Consider the following 6,000-nt stretch of genomic DNA (forward strand, 5'->3'; position numbering starts at 1 on the left):
TTCTTTATTTTTTAGCAAGAGAAAATTACATTTAATAGCATATATACAAGGAATCCACATAGACATGGAAATTCCCATAATAAGAGTAATTTAAACAAATAGCTGCAACTTTTTAGGGCCTCTGTGTAAAATAATTTTCCTTTCTTCTTACTTGAGTAAATTTCCTTAGACATTTTCTCCCGGTCTGCTTTAGACTGGACCAGGAGACTGTATAATCCTGCGCTTCCTGAGAAATGTTTACGTCGTCTTTTGTGTGGTTGAAACCAAAGTTCCAGTCACTGGTCTTCACTGAATATGACCAGGAGGAGCCTACGATGCCTTAAATATTAACTCACTTGCTTTTCACTGACGCTAGAGCTATAAATTCAGAGTATGGAGTATAGTTTAAGACTTGATTTACTTAACCTTAAACATATTCTGAAGCCTTGTGGATTGTGGAGGGTGTAATTCTGACAGAAAGGGCTCACAGATCATGAGTGAATAAGTAAAAGTTTTGAAAGTAGAAAGCATTCCTTTGCAACATTTCCAGCCAGGGATTTGGATTTCCATAAATGGTATGGGAAGTAAGATCTTTGGGCCTTGAAATTCTTCCTAGGTAGAGAACTTTGAATACCAATGAAGCAGAAACTGATTGAGGCAAGTTAAGAGAAATTGGGGGAAGGGAAGGCAAAGCAGTTTTGTTTTCGTTTTTGTTTTTATTTCTGAGAGAGAAAGAGCAAAGTGAGCAGGACAGGGTCAGAGACAGGGAGACACAGAATCTGAAACAGGCTCCAGGCTCTGAGCTGGCTGTCAGCACAGAGCCTGACATGGTGCTTGAATCCACGAACTGTGAGATCATGACCTGAGCCAAAGTCAGACGCTTAACTGACTGAGCCACCCAGGTGCCCCAAAGCAGTTTTAAATGCATGTGTGGTGTTCAGGTAGGATTTTATCTTCAGGCATCTGTGAAACCTAGAAGAAAAGTTTTGATCTGCAAACTAACCTGGAAGAGATCTTTTTTGACACCTTGACTCAAATCCTTTAAAAATTCACTTACGGGGCGCCTGGGTGGCTTAGTCGGTTGAGCGTCCATCCGACTTTCGCTTAGGTCGTGATCTCGCGGTTCGTGGGTTCGGGCCCCGCGTCGGGCTCTGTGCTGACTGCCGGCTCAGAGCCTGGAGCCTGTTTCAGTCTGTGACTCCCTCTCTCTCTGACCCTCCCCTGCTCACGCTGTCTCTCTCTCTCCTAGAAATTAAAAAAAAAAAAAAAACCTTAAAAAAAAAAATTCACTTACGTAGTAGTTGGTAACCTGATCTCAGGATGGATATGGTATCTTTTAGCCTGGAGATTATAGCAAATTAGACAGAAACTAAAATCTTGAAATATTGGAGGCAAGAGGCATAGCTTGGAGGGTTTTTTAAGCTTTTTTTTTAAGCATCAAAACTTTTTTCAAATGGAATAGTACTCTGAACCATAATATACAGATAAAAGTGGAGCTGTTCTGTTTTTGGGGTTGAGGGTAGAAGAAACAAGATTTGTGAAAGAAACTGTGCCTCTTGGCCTCCTTTTTATACTTACGGGAATGAACACCATGAGGGGAAGTTATTTTTCCCATGGTCACACAACAGTTCATGAGAGGCCAAGGTGGCATCCTTAGAGTTGTTACCCTACTGTCTCTTGGTTGAAGGAACCCAATTGTAAATATGATTAGCAAGCATGATACACCAAAGATTTTCCATCTCGCAGGCTGCAGGGAAGGCATTTAAGCATTTCTTGGTCTGAATGAGCACTTGATTTAGCTGTAATAATTGAGTGCTGTGGGCAGTCTTATGTGTAAATCATACAGAGTGTTGTAGTGAACAGCCTCGTACCTCATGGGGTAGTACTCCCTTGGGGTGTTTCTCTGGAGAGTGGAATTGCTAGATCACACAGTGTTCGTTTTCTTTCACTTTTCATTGTTCTTTGGGGTGGCTAGATTTCTATCCACAGGGTTTTAAAGTACTCATTTCCCTACACTTTGCCAGTGTAGTGAAAGACTTTGGTTTCAGCCCATCTAATGAGTGAAAAATCCTATCTCATTTTATTTTGCATTTGTTTACTAAAAAGATTGTTCACTTTTTTAAAATATATTTTGGCTGTTGAACTAAGTTGCATGTTCATAACCTCTTCTTTTTTTTTCCCTAATGTTTTGGGGTTTTTTTTTCTTTCATATTCTTAAGGTATTTTAAGATACAGATCAGCTTGTGGTGGCAGAAATGTTCTGTCTCCTGTACAGTAAGATAGTTACTAGCCACATGTGGTTATTGAGCACTTGAATATATATTTTTTAAATGTTTATTTGTTTTTGAGAGAGAGAACACAAGCAGGGAAGAGGCGTTGGGGGGGGAAGGGGGGCAAGGTGAGAGTGGGACAGAGGATCCAAAGAGGGCTCTGTGTTGACAGCAGCAAGTGCAATATGGGGCTTGAACACATGAATCATGAGATCATGACCTGAGCCGAAGTTGGATGCACAACCAGTTGAGCCACCCAGGCACCCCCACTATTGAGCACTTGAAATGTAGCTAGTGCAGCAAAGGAATGGAATTAAAAACATTTTTTTAATGTTTTATTTAATTTTGAGACAGAACATGAGTGGGGGAGGGGCAGAGAGAGAGGGAGACAGAATCCGAAGCAGGCTCCAGGTTCTGAGCTGTCAGCACAGAGTACAACACGGGGCTTAAACCCACAAACTGTGAGATCATGACCCAGGTCGAAGTTGGATGCTTAACCAACTGAGCCACCCAGGTGCTCCAGGAATGGAATTATTTTTATTTGATTTTTAATTTAAATAGCCACATGTGGCCAGTGGCTTTCATATATGGACAGCAAAGATACAGATATTAAGGCTTAGCTTTGTGTCAGTCCTTTGTCTTTAGGAAGTTATAGGACTTAATACTGAACATTTTATTGAGTGCCTACTATATGTTGTCTACCTGTAACAGATAAAAGATGATCTCAGCTCTCAAGAACTTCACAGCGTAGTTGTGGGGGAGAAACAAACAATGCTACATTAAAGATGAGCACAGATAAGGAGCACCTACCAGTAGAGTTAGCAGATCAGGTGAAGGTAGCAGATTGTCCTTGAGCTAATAACTCTTGGAATTGGGTGTTAATGATCAAGGGGGAAGGGAGAAGAAAAGAGGCATTCCTAGATCATTCTCAGTACAAAGGCTTGAAGCAAGAGAGAGCATAGCCTGGTCCTGGGACTGCCACAGGTTCACATGGTTGATACAGCATATACTGCGAATGGAGGAAAATAAGGCCAAAACGGCAGGCAGAGCCTACCAAAGTACTGAGAACATACATGTCTCATTTAGGAAAGCTTGCCCCTGCAGGGTGACAGCTTCCCTTGCATATGGTAGCTAAGAGCCAGGTGAGGTTCCTAGAAAATTTAAGTGTAGAGCAATTTCCACAGAGGAAAGCTAAGCAGCTTAGAAAAGTGTGTAGAGAAGATAAATGAACTTTGGATGAAGAATTCTTGAGCCAACAGGTAGTGAGAAATCAGACTAGGTATGAGTGGGCCTTGAAGTCTGTGGTTAAGAATTTTCATTCAGTGTCCCCGGGGTGGCTCAGTCGGTTGAGCGTGCAACTCTTGGTTTTGGCTCTAGTCATAGTGTCACGGTTTGTGGGTTCAGACCCTGTGTTGGGCTCTGTGCTGACAGTGTGGAGCCTGTGTGGGGTTCTCTCTGCCCCTCCACCCTGTCTCAAATAAATAAACTTAAAAAAACAAAAACAAAAAACAAACTTTCATTCAGTGGAAAACACAGTTGTGAACTATTCAAATTCAAAGGAATGACACAGTAAAAAATGCCCATTTGTGTAAGTAAGGGTCAAAAGAGACTGGCAGTTAGGGAGGCAAAAAACAGGCTGTTGTGTGGGTGCTTATCACATGTGGGGTCTGTATGTGACTGCTGAGATTGGCCATAAAGGTATCACAGGCTGGGGGACCTAAACAACAGAGGTTTATTTTCTCACAGTTCTGGAGGCTAGAAGTCTGAGACAATGTATTAGTAGCACTGGTACCTTTTTTTTTTTTTTTTTTTTAATTTTTGCTGTGAAACGAATGTGGGAACGCTGTGCGATTGTTTTTATTTATCCAACTATAAAGACTGGCAATTTGTTGATGGGTAATGCCTTAGATTAACACTAATTATATTGTTGTAAATTTGGTTGAGGATCAGAATAGGATTCAGGAACAAGGGAGAACAATAACAAAAATCTTCAAACATTGAAATACTTTTTTTCCCCTTTAATTAAATACTCCTTTCCCACAGACTTCCCTAGACTGGTCTGTCGTCTAAGGCCATAGGAAACGAGGCTTTGGGCATTCTGAAGAGACTGCAGGTTAAAGCTATGGTGCCAAGCAGGAGACTGAAACCCCAACCTGAGTGTCAATCTTAGGCATGTTCTGGGAGCAGAGGCAGATTCTCAAACGTTTCCTAGTGTTTTTTCCTTTTTACCAATTAAATTTCCACTTCTCTGGCTAATTCATTGTAGTACACAGTGCCCTCACTGCCTTTCCTGGTTATACTGTTGTGCAGAGGGAACCTGCCAGGAATGTGTGGCTTCTGCTTAGGCTGGAAAGGCCACTGGACTAGTTCTGACCCATCTCCTCCCGAGAGCCTCAAGAGTAGGGAGTTGCTGAGGAAGGCCTCTTCAGGCAACTGAAAGGCCTGGTGCACTGGGAAGAACATCGCTCACCCTTGGGAAACCTGGCATCGGTTGCCTGTGATTCCTGGTGGAGTTGAGCAATCAGACTCAGTCCATATCATTGGGAAAGGTCAAGGGAAAAACAGCTTCCCCTCCAAAAATGGTAAAGAGGAAATGAGAGAAGAAACCAAAAATATTTAGAATGGCATAAAAAGTGATATGTGTATACTTCTTTTTGTTATTACATCTCACTATAAGTGTCCTAAAGTCAGCCTAAAGTCAGTTCCTTCTAAGGCCTATTCTTGGCTTGTAGATGGTCATCTTTTTGTGTTGTCTTCACTTGGACCTCCCTATGTATGTATGTGTCCTATGCTCCTCCTACAAGGACAACAGTCATGTTGGATTAGAGCCCACCCTAATGACCTCACTTCAACTTAATGACCTCTTTAAAAACCCTGTCTCCAAACACATTCACCTTCTGAGGTACTGTGGGTTAGACTGCAACCTATCCACTTTGGGGTAACACAATTCAGCCCATGAAAGAGTCCACGTAAGGGCTTAGGGGCTTCCTGAGCCTCTGAGCTGGAATGCTGTATTTTGCTTAAGTGAGCACTTGTCTGAGGCCTGTCCACTGCATACAGCTGATTCTCAAAGGGGTCTAGGATCCCTCTAATGGGCCATTGTGTTAACCGACTGAGGAGGGAGTTGAAGCTCTGGGATGAAGGACTAAATACATCAAGGCCCTGTGCATCAGTAAACATGATGTGGGGCTCAGTGACCTAGGAAAGAAGAGAGGTGACTGCAAGACTTATGGTGAGGCTCTGCAAATTCTATTGGAACTGGTATTGAGGGAAAGGGGGTTTTCATTTGGGGAACTTATTTCAATTTCATGGCAAATTGTGCAATTTCTATGACTGTCAATATAAAAATACTGGTGATTTTCCAGGGCACCTGGGTGGCTCAGTTGGTTAAGCACCTGACTCGATATCAGCTCAGACCATGATCTCATGGTTCACAAAATAGAGCCCTGTGTTGGGCTCTGCGCAGACAGCAAGGAGCCTGCTTGGGGTTCTCTCTCCCTCTCTCTCTCCCCCTTCCCTGCTTGCTCTCTTTCTCTCTCTCTCTCAAACATTAAAAAACAACAACAAAAACTACTGGTGATTTTCCGTAACTAAGTGGATTCAATGAAACTAACCTTCTGCTTAGTGTGTCCTTGCTAATATTTTCCTAAAAAGAAAGTCACAGAGCTACAAAACTGTCACCAGCTGCTGCTCATTAGGAATGTGGTTAGCAGATGTGGGTTTTCATAGTCATAACGCATGAGATAGTTAA

The sequence above is a fragment of the Hyaena hyaena genome, unplaced genomic scaffold (genome assembly GCF_003009895.1).
Source record: "Hyaena hyaena isolate Hyena2069 unplaced genomic scaffold, ASM300989v1 scaffold_18, whole genome shotgun sequence".
Classification (NCBI taxonomy): Eukaryota; Metazoa; Chordata; class Mammalia; order Carnivora; family Hyaenidae; genus Hyaena; species Hyaena hyaena.